Raw genomic sequence first — 17,408 nt, forward strand, 5'->3', positions numbered from 1 at the left:
AACATGTTAATGTTACAATAAAGATCATAACATTGACAGAACAAATTATTTGTGAGAATAGGATACCAAATTATAAATAAAACCTAAGGCCATGCCAGGCAAGGATTAAGTCATGCACCCACTACACTTAAAAAATAAACTATGTTCTACCACAAGAGTCTTCTTTTTCTCTTGCAACTAAACAAACACTGGCCTAGAGAGAAGCAATATTAAAACAATTACAACTGATCCAGTTCACAGACACTAACAGAACCCCTGGTATGCCAACCATAGTTACAGCTTTGATTGCACAAGGGATTTTAGTGAGTTTCTCCAGGTAAGACCACTGACCATGGACTGGTTCTGGCCACTTTACAGAGGCCCATGCACTTGTGTGCCTTCATCTCTGCTTCACCTTTTGATGTATAGGGCCTAAGTGGAATACATTAAATGTTAAGTCTCTTCCTCAAGGTGAACAGAGGTTGTATGTAACATGCATGTTGCTCAATACACATGTGTCAGGACTACCTTCATGAATATTTATAGCTCCTCCTGTAATCTGTTGAATATGCATGTTTAGCTAACCTATTCAGTATAAAGCTCCTACCTCAACCCCACTTCCTTTGAAGTGCCTGTCTCTGGTCCTTGCTGGAGGTTCCCAGCCTGTGAGATGGCCACCTTGCAGGCTGTATCTCCTTATAAGAAATAAAGTCTCCTTTTCTAAATGTATAGCTCCCGTGAGTTTTAAGTTAACACATACATGTAGGAAAGAAGTGATGGGATTCTGGATTGAGGCAGTGTTGTGGGGGAAAAGAAGAGGAAAGATAACTTGTAGGTGTCTTCTAAGATGTGGTGACTAACTAGGTATAGGTGGGTAGAAAAGGGAATGTCATTGGCTGAGACCTGGAGAAGAGTGTAGAAAAAAATGTATTAGAAGAGCAGTAGATTGAAAAATCAAATATGAAGGGGCTAAGAAGAGGGAGCTGACTGGAGACCTGCTGAAAAGCTGGTACCCTGTTGGAAAACCATGAGACTGTAATGCTCCTCCTCTGTCAGATGTGTATTTATCCTTGAGTATCCATGGGCAGACCAGGTGCTAGTCAGCTGCAGCCTAGAAATCAAATGGGGTTCTCCTGAGACAGTACAAATCTTATTTTCTAAGGCCACTGCCCAAGTTCACGTCCTTCAGATCTCTAGCCTGGATTACTCATCCTCCTGGCAAAACTAAAATGCCACCTCCTCTGCACTCTTCCCATATCATTTACTCCACACGCGCGCGCACACACATACACACACACACACACACACACACACACACACACACATTTTTGGAACGGAGTCTCGCTCTGTTGCCAGGCTGGAGTGTAGTGGCATGATCTTTGCTCACTGCAATCTCCACCACCCAGGTGCAAGAGATTCTCCTGCCTCAGCCTCCTGAGTAGCTGGGACTACAGGCACACACCACCACGTCCAGCTAATTTTTGTATCTTTAGTAGAGACAAGGTTTCACCATGTTGGCCAGGATGGTCTCGATCTCTTGACCTTGTGATCCACCTGCCTTGGCCTCCCAAAGTGCTGGGATTACAGGTGTGAGCCACCTTGCCCAGCCTACTCCGTATTTTTATAGCACTTTTCACTTTCTAACATTTCTTGGAATTTTATGTCTACTTGCCAGTGTGTGTGTTTATGTGTGTCTGTCTTAGTCAACTCAGGCTGCCATAACAGAATACCACAAAGTGGGTAGCATAAGCAAAACAAATTTGTTTTCTCATAGCTCTAGAGGCTGGGAGGTTTAAGATTAAAGTGCCAGCAAGGTAAGATTCATTTTAACTGCAGGCAGCTGCCATTTTCTGTGTGCTCAGTTTAGGACGGGGTGAACGATCTCTCTCTTCCTCTCTCCCTCTTCTTGTAAGGTCACCAGTTCTATCGGATTAGGACCTCATCCTTATAACTTCAGTTATCCTTAATTACTTCCTAAAGATCCTATCTCCAAATATATACAGTCACATGAGGATTAGGGCCTTGACATGCGAATTTTTGGGGACACAATTCCCCAATATATATAATATATGCATGTATGTATGTATGTGAGTACATACTTTTTAAAAAGGATTTAAAGGATCCTCTCACTATAAAAATATTAAAATATAAAATGTTTTCTATTGTAAATTCCACATAGCTAATTAATCTCACAGATACTTTTTTTTATTTTTGCTAAACTCTTATATCCGTAGCAATGCACAGTTGCCCTTGATGAACAAGTGTAATTCCATGAATGTTGCTTGATATTTTTTTAGAGTAAAAATGAAAGTGAAACAATTAAGACATATGTCTTCACCTTTGCATATTAAAATAATTGCAAGTTTACATCCCTAAGTAGTTGCATATAGTGGATAAGAATAGCCCTTATCCTTGCCAAAATTTGTTCTTAGTTCTTACTAATATTAGGTATATAAAATGATATTTATTCAATTTGCATTTTCCCGAGTAGCAGTGAGGCTGAGCATCTTTTCACAACTTTATTGGACATTCAGATTTTTCTCTCCTGTTGCTTTTCTTTTTATTTTTCTAGACAGAGTCTTGCACTGTCGCCCAAGCTGGAGTACAATGGCATGATCTCAGCTCACTGCAAACTCCACCTACCGGGTTCAAGCAATTCTGTCTCAGCCTCCTGAGTAGCTGGAATTACAGATGCCTGCCACCATGCCCGGCTAATTTTTTGTATTTTTAGTAGAGACAGGGTTTCACTATGTTGGCCAGGCTGGTCTCGAACTCCTGACCTCATGATCTACCTGCCTCAGCTTCCCAAAGTGCTGGGATTACAGGCGTGAGCCACCGTGCCCGGCCTCTGTTGCCTTTTTTCTATTGAGTTGTTTATCTTTTATTATTGTCCATTATTATTGATTTGTTAGCCTTTTAAAAATTTTTGTTAAAATTACGTTTTGATACTAGTTTTTGTTATAGTATTACTGGTAGAGGGTCTTGACTGCAAGTTGTCCAGATTCTTGGCATTTTGAACAAAGAATTGGACAAAACGCCCAGCAAAGCAAAACAAGATTGAAGCAATGAAAGAACAAAAGCAGGGATTTATTGAAAACAAAAGTGCACTACACAGTGTGGGAGGGAGCTGACCAATACAGAAGCCTCTCAGGTCCAGATACCCTCTAGAGGCTTCCCATTGGCAACTTCATGCTCACCTCATATAAATAAAGTAGTGGCCAGCAATCAGTTGCTTTCTGCAACCAATCAGAGGCTGAAGTGGAGTTACAAAGGTCACATTCCTGTGCAAACATCTTCACCTTCACCTTCCTCTCTTCCTCTTCTTATAAAGCCACCAGTTCTCTCTGATTGACCCCATCCTTATAACTTCAGTTAACCTTAATTACTTCCCAAAGATCCTATCTCCAAATACATAAAGTCACATGAGTGTTAGGGCTCTGACATATGAATTTTGGGAACACAATTCAGTCCATAACTATATATGAAGTTACAAAGGTGAAGGCTGAGGTGAGGTTACAAAATTGCACTTTCACACAAAGACTGAGCCTCAATCAGTCAGATTTGTTGGACAGCCAATTTTCCAACTGCCATGCAGAAAAGTGGGGATTTGCAAAGGGAGTAGCCTCAGGTCCTTTTTTTACTTAGGGTTTTCCTTTCAATTTAGTTCTAGGAAGTCAGTGTGAAACTGCCTTAGGTTCCCTGCCTCCAGACCCTATTCTCCTGCCTCAATATGAGTTGAAAATTTTCCTTTCCCTTTCAAAGCTGAATGAAAATACTAAACCTCCGACTGGAGAAGGAGGGAGGGAGGGTACTGCAACCTTAGACTCCAAGCTGGAAAACTGCTAGGCCATGGCTCTGTGAATCTGCTAACTGGAGACAAATGAGAAAGGGGGCACAAACCAGGTTGCTTTCCTAATGGTTCATGGTTTCCCTGCCTGATTATTGTAAGATTATACTCCCCATTAAAACTCTTTTTAATCGGTTTTGTTTTGCTGACTGAATCAACTTCATCACATTAATCTAATAATGGAGTTCTTTTGATTTCACTGTCTTTGCTTCTTCTGCATTCTCAGATGTGCTGAATATAGACTAATAAGGACCACAAATGTGAGCCTATAATGGAGGTTTTAGAAAGTTTTCTAAGAAGTACTCATTTGCTTTGAATGAATAAAAATCAGAAGACAACAACTTCGTTAGATTTGTACCACAGTTATCCTTACAAACAGTGTTCAATTTTACCAATAGCTAGATTTTCTTCTTCCGTTGTCTTCTCCTAGAGCATAAGCATGTCAAAGGCAGACTATATTTTCTCCATTTCTGTGCCATTTCCGCAGGCTTCCAACAAAACCATAAACGTTGATGTGGATACCAGGACAGTGTTTCAGGCAATTTAGATGCAATGTAAAACAGACTGATGCCGTAGTGGAAGAAGTTGAAGCCGCTTTGCCAAGATACCTGGTTCTGGTAAGATATGTTAGTGTTTGGTTTTCACTATTGAATGCAATGACATCATTTTTTTCTGGAAAAAGTATCATTAGTAGTTTTATGTTCTATTTAATGTATGGATACCATTTGAATCTCCCCTTTTAGTATTTCTAATAATTGGAATTTGTCTTCTTTTTTTCTACTGTATTTCTTTACTTTCTTTCTTGTTCATTCTTTTTGGTAATGAGATAACTTCTCAAATATACATTTTCTCAGTCAGGACTCTCTTGATTGCAGGTGACAGAAATTAAGCCCAAACAGACTTATGGGTAACAAAAGGCAAAATAATATGACTACTCTGAAAAGATCAGAGGTAGGCAATCTTTCAGTAGCTTCGCCCAGATTTTAGAGCCCACATGACATCAAAGAAAACTGTGTTCCTGTCTCTGCTTCCCTCTGAGTTGACTTCATTATCAAGTTGATTTTCCTTCAACTTTAGTCCATATATCACCAGGGTAGCAAGACCAGCCTGTAGAAAGTGCCTCTTGCTTGATACTTTCAATTTAATGATCCAGGCTTGATTCTCACTGGATCAACTTTTCTTTCACAAAAATTCTTAATCTAATCATTTAGTTTAAGAGACAGACCGGCCAAGCTTGGGTCATTCACTCACTCTTGTTTGAATGGAGAGTTCTGAAAGGAATGTATGCAACATTGTTACAGCATGTAGCTAGCATAGTAGAGGAGGACAGGAAAGGGCATCCTGCCCCGCCCCACCACACAGACACACCAGGAGTGTTGGGTGAACATCAGGGGATGGTTGGGCTCTTGTTAACTGTCTCTCTAGAGTAATAATTGGTTACAGTCAGCACCAGGAAAGGGCAGTCTTCCAATAGATAGAAAACACCTGAAACTGGTGATCAGCAGCTTCCTGATAAGATCTCAAGAGTTGGGCAAGTAAGCTCAAGCAAGCACATGCGGACAGCAGCCCACACCAAGGGAAGAATCAGGGAAGGAGAAATGAAAATTCCCGGAAGTGTGCCAACATGTAAAGCCCCAAGCAAAAAGGTCAAACCATGCACTTGATTGCCTAAGTCACCCCCTTGGCCCTCTTCCAAGTTTACTTTACTTCCTTTCATTCCTTTCTGACATATGCCTCTCGGTTGAAATCTTTCTTCCGAGGAGACAAGAATTGAGATTGCTGCAGACTCATACGGATACAGATTTGCAGCCAGTAACAGGATGAACCTCATTTGAGACTCTGTGTATTGCTATAAAAAGAACAAGGTATGGATGCCAGGGACAGCCAAAAATTTGATTCTACTACACTCCATATATATATATATATAATATAATACTTTTTATATTTTGAATTCTTTCCGTGCCTGCCAATTAATGTCTATTTGATAAAAATTTCTATAGGGGCAAGGTCAATTCCTAAGTGTTACCTAATTTATTTTAATTGAAGGTAAGAAAATCCTAGTGTAACAGAAACCTCGAAGCTGAAGCAGTTGACTACCAAGAGGCCATTATTCCATTTGGCTAGAAATTGGCAGATGGAACAAGAATTGATTCCAGAGTTACTGATGACTTGGCTCTCCCCCTGTTTTCAAGGGGGATTCTACTGAACCATCAAGTCATCGATTTGCTCATTTCTGCTTCCATCAGTGATTAATAACTCTGTGGTCGGATAGGGTATCTTTGCAATTGCTAAGTGCTAAGTCATTCATCTCATTAGGAATACATTCCTACTTTTATTTGCTGCCTGAAAAGAATGCACCATAAGCTCTGCAGTTATAGCTTGTGTATGAGGTCTTAATTAAGAAATGAAAATTATTGTTTCCTTTAAAAATTGGTAATGTTAGAAAAACTTGAAGACTTTGGAATGGGTACATGTTCAGTGGAATACTGAAGACTGGGGATTATCTGATGCTGTGTCAATGTACCTTTGTCTTTGACTAGGCTATTTTTTAAACTCTTTAAGTTGTAAATAAATAACAGCAATGCAACTAATTCTTATCTATTACTTCTCCATTGATGATGTGACAAATTTCATGACTTAAAATAACACAAGTTTATTATCTTATAGTTCTGGAGGTCAGAAGTCCCACACAGGTCTCCCTGGGATAAAATCAAGGTCTTGGGCTCTACTCCTTTCCCACACAGGTCTCCCTGGGATAAAATCAAGGTCTTGGGGGGCTCTACTCCTTTCCCACACAGGTCTCCCTGGGATAAAATCAAGGTCTTGGGGGGCTCTACTCCTTTCTAGAGGCTCTAGTGGAAAATAATTTCTTTCTCTTTCTAACTTTAGACCTCACCTTTGATTATTGGACTCCTTTCTCTATCTTCAAAGCCAGCAATGTTGCATCTTTCTGAACATTTCTCCATAGACACAACCCCCTCTGACTCTCTTCTACCATACTCTTCCACATTTTTTTTTTTGTGATGAAGTCTCGCTCTATCTCCCGGGCTGGAATGCAGAGGCACAATCTCCACTCACTGCAACCTCCACTTACTGGGTTCAAGTGATTCTCCTGCCACAGCCTCCTGAGTAGCTGGGTTTACAGGTGTGCCACCACACCTGGCTAATTTCTTTTTTGTATTTTTGTAGAGATGGGATTTTATTATGTTAGCCAGGCTGGTCTCAAACTCCTGACCTCAGGTGATCCTCCTGCCTCATCATCCCATAGTGCTAGGATTACAGGCGTGAGCCACCGTGCCTGGCCCAGCCTTTTCCACTTTTAAAGACTTGTGATTATTTTAGACACAGTTGGATAACCCAGGGTACTTTCCCTATAATAAGGTCAGATGATTAGCAATCTTAATTCCACCTGTAACCTTAATTCCCCTTTGTCATGTAATTTAACAAATTCACAGGTTCTGAGGATTAGGATGTGGACTTTGGAAAGGGAAGTATTATTCTGCTTACCACATCTATAGACATGCAAATAAATTCTGCCAAATGGAGACTGAATTGACTTTTCTACCTATCTGCTTCTACATAAAAATCCATTTTTCTTTCTATTTGTAAGTTCATGTCAATATTCCTTTATTCTCTATAAATTGATAGTCTTTGAATGGGGTGTGGTGGCTCACTCCTGCAATCCCTGCACTTTGGGAGGCTGAGGCAGGAGGATCATTTGATGCCAGTAGTTTAAGACTAGTCTGAGCAACATAATGAGACTCCTGCCTCTAAAAAAAAAAAAAAATTTTTGTTTTAACTAGCCAAGCATGGTGGTGCACACCAGTAGTTCTAGCTAGGATTGCTTGATCCCAGGAATTCAAGGCTATACTGAGCTATGATTGTGCCACTGCATTCCAGCCTGGGCAAGAAAGCAAGACCCTGTCTCTTTAAAAAAAAAAAAAAGAAAGAAAATCTTGACTTCTCCATTGGCTCTGTCAACAGCCTTCCCAGTCCCCACATTAATTAATGAGCTACACAAAATCTTTGACATGTATTTATTTTATAGATAATATAAAATAATTATTTTATAAATATTATGTATCTATAATGTCAAATTTTACCTTTTTTGAAAATTTATCAGAGACTTAGCTACTAAAGATAGAAAAAAACATGTACACTAGACATATTCTAGAGCTTCAGAAATTGCATCTGTCCCCCACTCTCTTCCATCTTCTTATAAATTTCAACATGCACAGGAGATGGACCTTGCTGGGACTGTAATGGCTGCTGGTTGAAAGCTGGAGATCAGAGTGTCTCTCCCTGACACTTGAAACTCAACTTTGCACCATAATCAATTCAAGAGAATTGTTTAAAATAACCTGTTCATTACTCTAACTGGGTCCTAGAGAAATTTTACAATCTACTTTTTTCCCTGGTTTTCAAAGTTGGTTATCTGAATAGTTTCTAGCCATTATCATGTTTGCTCCTGAGGCATACCGAGAAAGAGAGAAAATTCTTGGGCTAATTACAGAGTACACTGACATGGAGGTGAGCTCCTGGTGGACTGAAGGTATAGTAGTGAACAGGAGAGTTTTGAAGCTGTGAGAAGTGGTGACCCAGGCAGCAGCAGGCCCCGGAGCATGCCCCAAAGCATGCCCCACACAGCCACGTACAGAGAAGTGTATCTCAGCATGGGGTGGGGGGAGGGGAAACACAGGCAGATGTCTCCACAGCAGTGCCTCCCAGACCACCTGGCCTATACTCTCTTAGCTCTGCCCTTCCTACTCCTCTGGAGAGCCCACTACCCCAACAATAGCCAAGACAGTGGCTCTCCTCTGCATGCATGTACATGTGTGTATGTAGACACACACACCTTCCTTGCATGCAGCTCCAGGAAAAGCAGCCCCAGCAGAACCACAGTGGCTTTCTCTGTGGGTGAACAGTGCACTTGTACATACAAACCCCACTCAGGACTCAGATCCAAGCAGAAATTGCAGCCTTGCCTGTCACCAATACAGTAGGAGAGGGTCCTGAATGGGGGAGCGGGGTTCCAGAGGTCTCAGTAGGCCAGACATGTGGCAATGGCCCATGGCAGGCTAACCGGTTGCCTTTCACTGCTTTGAGTCGCTCAGGAGGCTCTGGGCCAGAAAGATGCTGAAGATCTGGAGGACTAGCTGGAGGAAATACTCACAAAGACCTTGGTTGTAACAATCAAGTTGTCAAGCAGCCATTCATCAAACTGACATGTGCAGCCTTTGGCATGGATGGATCCCTGCTACCCCAGCTCCAGTTTAAGCCAGATATCATAGTAAAGCAATCATTGTCCCGGTTAACACCTGAGGTTCATTGCCTCATGCCAAGGAAATCAAGGACCCAGAAACACACACAAGAAGTGAGTTTAAGAACGGAGGTTTAACAGGTGAAAGGAGAAAAGAAAACAACTCTCTCTCCTGCAGAGAGAGAGGGACACCCGAGTGTGTCTTCTGGTCCTGTGATGAAGTGCGGGTGGGGCAGGGTGTTTATAGACTGGCTTGAGGAGGTGGTGTCTGATTTACATAGGGCGCAAAGATTGCTTGGACCACGTGAGACGTTTACATAGTGCATAAGAAAGCTGGTCGTCTCACCCTAGTCTTCTGTTATGCAGGTGGCTTCTCTACTTGACCAGCTCCATGTTGTTTGCTCCTTACTGTGCACGTGGTTGGCAAGGAAAAGGGAAGATGGAGCTGCCATGTTGAACAGGTCTAGCCCCTAGGTAGCCTTTTCCTATTGGAACAGCTGCTAGCATTCATGCAAGCTTCCAGCCTGCTTATCTATGTCTGCAGCTCAATTTTACAGGCTGCTTTGTGATAGAAAAGAAACTATTTTGGGGCTGCTTTTCATTAAAAGGAAAACCTTACTGAGGACTTCCTTATCCTTGCTAAATTCCTTATGCTTCCTTACCCTAAATAATTTCTTTTTAACTCCTATATCAATAGCCATACTGGGTGCTGAGGGCATTTTCTGCAGGGCCTCTGATGCAGCAAGAGAAAAGTAATGCTCAGTGCTCCCATCTTGGATTCAAGTCAGAGCTGTTGAAGTAGATGCTGAGGTTCCAGTCACTGGGCCCTTGGGCTCTGCAGCAAGACCAATATTCCTAAGCAAAGTCAATGAGCTTCTGGAGGTCAATGTTGTCATGGTAGGTCTTGACATTGTGGTTGCTAAAGTGGTTGAGCTGGTCTTGAATTCAGTCTTTGAAGACAAAGACCAGGATCCCCATTGCCAGCTCCAGGAAGAAGATCAGGCCAAAGAATATGGAGAAAAACTTGAACAGAAAGGTGTTTTCCTGAAGGGTCCTGATACAGCCAGCAGAGCCTGGCACCAACATGGTGCCTGCAACAACCACAAATGGCCACCCAGCTCTGTCAGCCCTGATCACCCCAGGCCCAGAGGAACAGGGACCCCAGCACCCAGAAGACAAGGTTAAAAGCAAACAGGAAGTATTTCCCACAGTAGCAGACCTCAGTTTCCTGGAAGTGCCCATGCTTGCCAGACATGGGCAATAGCCATCCACGGGCCCAGGAACCAGAGCTGAGATCTGGAGGCTGAGCTGACTCCTCCCACTCCTGTGGGCCACCCTGGGCTAGAGCTGCCTGCCGCCTAGCCTGGAGGCTATGGCTTCATGCCCTGACCCACAATCTTCTTAAAAAGAAAGCTGATAGGTTGCTACCACCCTGCCTTCTGCCTTTGACCCATAAATAATGTTTTGTAAGATTACATGAAATTTCTAAGCATTTCTGCTTACAAGTGTAAAGTATCCAGTTACTCTTCACAAGGACATAGGAAAGGAGAGTTCTCCATTCTGATGTGTGACAATTACCCTAGCTCTGTTCTCTTTCATGTCAAACACCTCAATTCACCCTGATAGAATAACTTACTGTGTAAACTTTACCCTACTTATTGAAACACAATCACCCAATAGACAAAAATTTCTAGTAGTCTGGAACTAACAAGGAAATGGGAGGCAATGAACTTGACACTGTCATATCACCAATCCAAATTCTTTTTATTACATTATCACAGGAGAGCTGGACAGCAGCTCATAGATTAAGACTGGGCTGTGCAGCTGTGCTTTAATTATCACAACATCTCAGTGACATCAGAATGTGGATAAATAATAAGAATATGAATATCACATAATGGGATTTGTAGACTTGTTAGAAACCTGAAAAGTTAAGTTTTGGGTGCTGAATAGTATTTATTTTATTATTTTATTTTCTTTTGAGACAGGGTCTCACTTTGTCGCCCAGGCTGGAGTGCAGTGGCACAATCTCTGCTCACTGCAACCTCCACCTCCCGGGTCTGAGCGATTCTCATGCCTCAGCCTTAAAGGTAGCTGGAACTACCGGTGCATGCCACCACACCCAGCTAAGTTTTGTAGTTTTAGTAGAGACAGGGCTCTACCATGTTGGCCAGGCTGGTCTTCAACTCATGACCTCAAGTGATCTGCCTGCCTCAGCGTCCCAAAGTGCTGGGATTACAGGCATGAGCCACAATGTACTTGTACTTATCATCAAGTTCCAAAGGAATAATTTTTGTACTTATTTTTCTATCATCTACCATTAGTGAAGAGTCCATCAGAAGGCACTGCTTCTCTTTTAGCTCTCCTGTGCCCATATAGTAGCTGGTTAATGCAGACATGACCACCCCAGGCCTGATGTTGTAAAGGAGGGGATGTTCATAAACCTCGAAAAAAGGAAATCATGTAGAGAGAGCTGTATTGGCAGCGGCTGTAACTTTTGGTCAGGGAGGCAGCCATTCCCGCAGCATCCCTACAGGAAGGAAGCCAGGGGTAAAAAACTCAATCTCAAAACTGGCTGTACCTGTAGTCCCAGCCACTCAGGAGGCTGAATCAGGAGGACTGTTTGAGACCAGAAGTTTGAGGCTATAGTACAATATGATCACCTTTGCGAAAAGCCACTGCACTCCAGCCCAGGGAATACAGGGAGACTTGTCTCTAAAAATAACAACAATAAGAACCCGACCTTTTTATTCCTCCCTTCCTCTGATCTCCTACCAGGGATCCCCATTGGTCAAATCCAAATTGAAGCCACAGAGCAAGTAAATCCATTAAAGCATCCCAAGCAGGCCAAATTTCCAGGGTCAAGATCAGGATGGAGACGTGTGGAGAATGAACCTGGAGAGGAAAACAGAAGATATTCAGCACAAACCCTATGAGATGGGTAATATTACTGGGACCATTTTATATATGTGGGAACTGAGATGCAGAGGGTTAAATAATGTGCCTATAGATGACAGGGGGATAAAAGTGGCACTTAAATCCAGAGTCTGTGTTTAATCACTATCTATACTACTACTTTTTTCTCCATGATATCTCCCGCATAGTGCCATATGGAATAGAGGTCCTCAATAAATACGTTTTAAAAAAAAGAAACAAAGAGGAGATTGAGTAAGCTATTTATGAAGACTTTAGGTTAGTTCTCTAGAACAGTGGTTGCCAATCTTTTTGGCATTCATGTAAGAAAATTTTTCCATGACAGGAGTAGGCAATGGTTTGGGGATAAAACTGTTCCACCTGAGATCATCAGGCATTACAGTCTCATAAGGAGCATGCGACCTAGATCCCTTGAATGTGCAGTTCATAATAGGGTTCCAGCTCCTATGAGAATCTAATGCCACTGCTGATCTGATAGTTGGCAGAGCTCAGGTGGTAATACTTGCTCACTCACCATTCACCTCCTGCTGTGAAACCCAGTTCCTGATAGGTCAGTACTGATCTGTGGGCTGGGGGTCTGTGGGCTGGGGGTTGGGGACCCCTGCTGTATTAGTCCATTCTCATGCTGCTCTAAAGAACTACCCGAGACTGGGTAATTTATAAAGGAAAGACAATTAATTGCCTCACAGTTCCACAGGGCTGGGGAGGCCTCAGGAAACTTAGAATCATGGCAGAAGGGGAAGCAAACACCTCCTTCTTCACATGATGGCAAGGAGGAAAAATGCCAAGCAACAAAGGGATAAGCCTTTTATAAAACCATAAAATCTCATGAGAACTCATTATTGTGAGAACATCAGCTCCTCCCTACAGCTTCTAGCATCTATTCTTCTTTCTGTCTCTATGGATAAAGGAAATACTTTATCTGAATTAAATTTAAGAGAATTTAATTGAGCAATGAACGTTTCACAAATTGGGCAGCCTTTCCAGCCAGAGTGGGCTCAGAGACTCCAGTGCAGCCATGTGGTGGAAGAAGATTTATGGACAGAAAAGGAAAGTGATGTACAGAAAACAGAAGTGAGGCACAGAAACAGCCTCGCTGGTTACAGCTTGGTGTTTGGCTTATTTGAACCTAGTTCAAACCATTGGCTACAGTTGATTGGCCAAAACTCAGTGATTGGCACAAGTGTAGGCTACAGTCTGTTTACACCTCCACTTGTTATAGTTCAGTATGTACACAGAAACCCTTAGACAAAACTCAAAATATGTAAGGAGGCAGCATTAGGCTAAACTTGATTTAACACTATGCATTTCACTACTCTAGGTACCTTATATGAGTGAAATCATACAATATTTTTTCTTTTGTGTCTGACTTATTTCACTTAGCATAATGTCTTCAAGATTCATCATTCAAGATTTATGTTAGGATTTTATTCCTTTTTTTGAGGCTGAATACTATTTCATTGTATGTATAGACCACATTTTCTGCATTCATTCCTCCATCAAAGGGACATTTGAATTGTTTCCACCTCTTGGCTATGGTGAATAATGCTGCTGTGAACACTGATGTACAAATATCTGTTTGCTAAGAATTAAAAGTGCTCTTGCTTTTAGTTCTTTTAAGTACATACTCAGAAGTGAAATTTCTGGATCATATTGTAATTCTATGTTTAATTTTTTTGAGCAAGCTTTATACCATTTTTCCATAGCAGCTGCACCATTTTAGATTCCCACTAGCAATGCTCATGGATTCGAATTCCTCCACTTCTTCACCAGCACTTTTATTTCCTGAAGTTTGTTTTGCTTTGTTTATTATATCTATCCTATTGGGTGTGAAATGGTATCTCATTGTACTTTTCATTTGTATTTTCCCAGTGATTACTGATATTGGACCTCTTTTCATGTCCCTACTGGCCATTTGTGTCTTTGGAGAACTGTCTATGCAAGTCATTCACCCCTTTTTAAATCAGATTGTTTGGTTTTTTTGTTGTTGAATTGTAGAAGTTCTTTATATGTTGTGGGGATTAATCTCTTATCAGATAAATGATGTGGAGATATTTTCCTTATTCTGTGGATTGTCTTTTCATTGTCAATAATACCTTTTGATACACAAAAGTCTGTATATAAAAAATTTTATAAAGTCCAATTTATCTATTTTTTCTTTTGTTGCCTGTGGTTTTGCTGTCATATCCAAGACATCATTGGAAAATCCAGATTGAGTGCTCAATAAGTACCTTTTGAGGATCAAACACCTAAACATTAAGAGCAAAAACTATAAAACTCTTAGATGGTAATAAAGGAAAAGCTGCTATTTACGGAATTAGGTACTGAGAGGGCAACAATAACGACCAAAAGCTAAATCTTCAAGTTCAGTAGGGCAAAGTGTGATACAGAAGCTAATGCAAACAAGAAACAAACATGTGCTGTCAAAAATGACATATCAAGTGCTTTTGGAAAGTTGAAAGGAATGGCAGATCAGGGAGGATTTCATGAGCACCATTTGAGCAAGCTTTTGAGGGATATTTAGAACTTGGACTATGGACACGAATATAAATAGGCTGAAAGCATATTGTTGGCATGCATGGGAACTAGTGCTAGTTCCATAGCTAACATGTTGAATATGTATGTATAAAGGAAGAGCAGGAGTTAAAGCTGAAAATACAAGCCTGATGCATGCATGGGAGAGAGAACAAACTAGATAATACTTAAATCTAAGACATCCCTAGTATAAGCATTCCAAATTACCTTTCTGGGATATTAACATTTCTGTTAATAACCAGAAACCTGGGAAATCTATCCTTCCGTAGACTGCTAAGAACACTCCCTCTTGCAAAATGAAATTTTTCTCAAAGAAAAGGAAACTTGATTGGAGGTGATCATGGCCACGGCAGGCATGGTGCTAGCAGAGCTGTACGTCTCTGAATGAGAAGGCGATGATGCCACGGGAGATGGAACCAAGGAGAAGCCATTTAAAACAGGTCTAAAGGCTTTGATGACAATAGGAAAAGAACCATTTCCTACCATTTACATAGATTCACAAAAAGAAAATGAGAGGTGGAATGTTATTTCTAAATCACAGATGAAGAACATTAAAAAGATGTGGCATAGGGAACAAATGAAGAGTGACTCCCGGGATAAGAAAGAGGCAGAAGATAATTTACGAAGAGAAAAGAACCTGGAAGAAGCCAAGAAGGTTACCATTAAAAACGATCCAAGTCTCCCAGAGCCAAAATGTGTGAAGATTAGTGCGTTAGAAGGATATTGAGGCCAAAGAGTAAAGGTGTTTGGCTGGGCCCACAGGCTACGTAGGCAAGGAAAGAATTTAATGTTTCTGATGTTGCGAGATGGAACAGGTTTTCTTCAGTGTGTCTTGTCGGATGAGTTGTGTCTGTGCTACAATGGACTACTCTTGTCCACGGAGAGTAGCGTGGCAGTGTATGGAACGCTAAATCTTACCCCAAAGGGCAAGCAGGCTCCAGGTGGCCATGAGCTGAGTTGTGACTTCTGGGAACTCATTGGCTTGGCCCCTGCTGGAGGAGCTGACAACTTGATCAATGAGGAGTCTGATGTTGACGTCCAGCTCAACAACAGACACATGATGATCCGAGGAGAAAACATGTCCAAAATCTTCAGAGCACGATCCATGATCACCAGGTGCTTTAGAGATCACTTCTTTGATAGGGGGTACTGTGAAGTTGCTCCTCCAACATTAGTGCAAACACAAGTAGAAGGTGGCTCCACGCTCTTCAAGCTTGACTACTTTGGGGAAGAGGCATTTTTGACTCAGTCCTCTCAGTTGTACCTGGAGACTTGCCTCCCAGCCCTGGGAGATGTTTTTTGCATCACGCAGTCCCACCGGGCAGAACAGTCCAGAATACAAAGGCACCTGGCTGAGTATACTCACATGGAAGCCGAGTGTCCTTTCCTGAGCTTTGAGGACCTCCTGAACCGGCTGGAGGACTTGGTCTGTGATGTGGTAGACCGAGTACTGAAGTCACCTGTAGCCAGCATAGTGCATGAACTCAACCCGAACTTTAAGCCCCCTCCAAACGGTCTTTCAAATGGATGAACTATTCAGATGCTATTGTGTGGCTAAAAGAACATGATATAAAGAAAGAAGATGGAACTTTCTATGAATTTGGAGAAGATATCCCAGAAGCTCCTGAGAGACTGATGACAGACACCATTAATGAACCAATCTTGCTGTGTCGATTTCCTGTGGAGATCAAGTCCTTCTACATGCAGCAATGTCCTGAAGATCCCCGTCTTACTGAATCTGTCGTCGTGTTGATGCCCAATGTTGGTGAGATTGTGGGAGGCTCAATACGTATCTGGGATAATGAAGAAATACTGGCAGGTTATAAAAGGGAAGGGATCGACCCCACTCCCTATTACTGGTATACAGATCCGAGAAAATACGCCACATGTCCACATGGAGGCTATGGCTTGGGCCTGGAACGATTCTTAACGTGGATTCTGAATAGGTATCACATCCGAGACGTGTGCTTATACCCTCAATTTGTCCAGCGCTGCAAGTCATAACCCATTTCTCCAGAAGTGTGGAAGAAAGATTATGAAAAAAAAAAAAACCAGGCTGCCTCTTTAAAAAAGAAAACAAAAAGCAAAAATCTTCCTTTTTTCATTCCATTGGGGTTTTCTCTCTTTTTTTCTTTCTGCTACCATAAAAAGTACCCCAAATCACCTGAACATCGAGTGATGTTAAGGTTGTCATCTTAAGAAAAGATATCCATTACAACGATTGGGGGAATATCTGGCATGAAACTGTAGTTTGGGATACATTTCAGCATTTTATTCACTTCATTCAAGTTAATCATTTTATTTAAGTTCTATCTGTGTAATTCAACCATTTTAGATCATGGTCTAAGATATTCCAGTAACTTAATCTTTCTGTCCTTTTAAGTGTACCTGGAATTCTTTGATTTATTTTATTGCATCAATTAGTGAAAACAAAAATCTTGGAGGGGAAATTGGCAATATGGTATAAAAATTTGCTCATATTAGACCTCAGTATAATTCAGCAGTAGACACTGGAATCAAATGAATACAGTCTTTTGAATCAGTTATTAATCTTTTCTAAGTCTGCATAGCTACTTATAAGTCTGAGGCATACAGACTGACATTGAAGAATTGCCTTAAAGGTGTTGAAGTAAGAGCATAATTTTGGGGGGAGTTCTTCAGTGATTCACAGCATCCCTCTTAGTATTAGTTTAAGGTAAAGAGGCAGACTTTAATCTGCCTCTTAGTATTAGTTTAAGGTAAAGACTTCCCTCTTTCCTGGTAATTCCTAAGTAAATAAGAATAAATAAGTTCCAAAAGAATTTGCAGCTGGAATCTTAATAACAACTGTAAATGGCTGTTTTAGTTGCTACC

The 17,408-nt window shown here is 41.4% G+C and overlaps 2 pseudogenes; one reads left to right on the forward strand and one right to left on the reverse strand.

Moving 5' to 3' along the window:
• Positions 1–9,845: 9,845 nt before the first annotated feature.
• Positions 9,846–10,341, reverse strand: LOC100385062 (tetraspanin-17 pseudogene; annotated as a pseudogene).
• Positions 10,342–14,880: 4,539 nt separating this feature from the next.
• LOC100407642 (asparagine--tRNA ligase, cytoplasmic pseudogene) lies at positions 14,881–16,574 on the forward strand (annotated as a pseudogene).
• Positions 16,575–17,408: the final 834 nt, after the last annotated feature.

Source organism: Callithrix jacchus, chromosome 3 (assembly GCF_049354715.1).
Source record: "Callithrix jacchus isolate 240 chromosome 3, calJac240_pri, whole genome shotgun sequence".
Classification (NCBI taxonomy): Eukaryota; Metazoa; Chordata; class Mammalia; order Primates; family Cebidae; genus Callithrix; species Callithrix jacchus.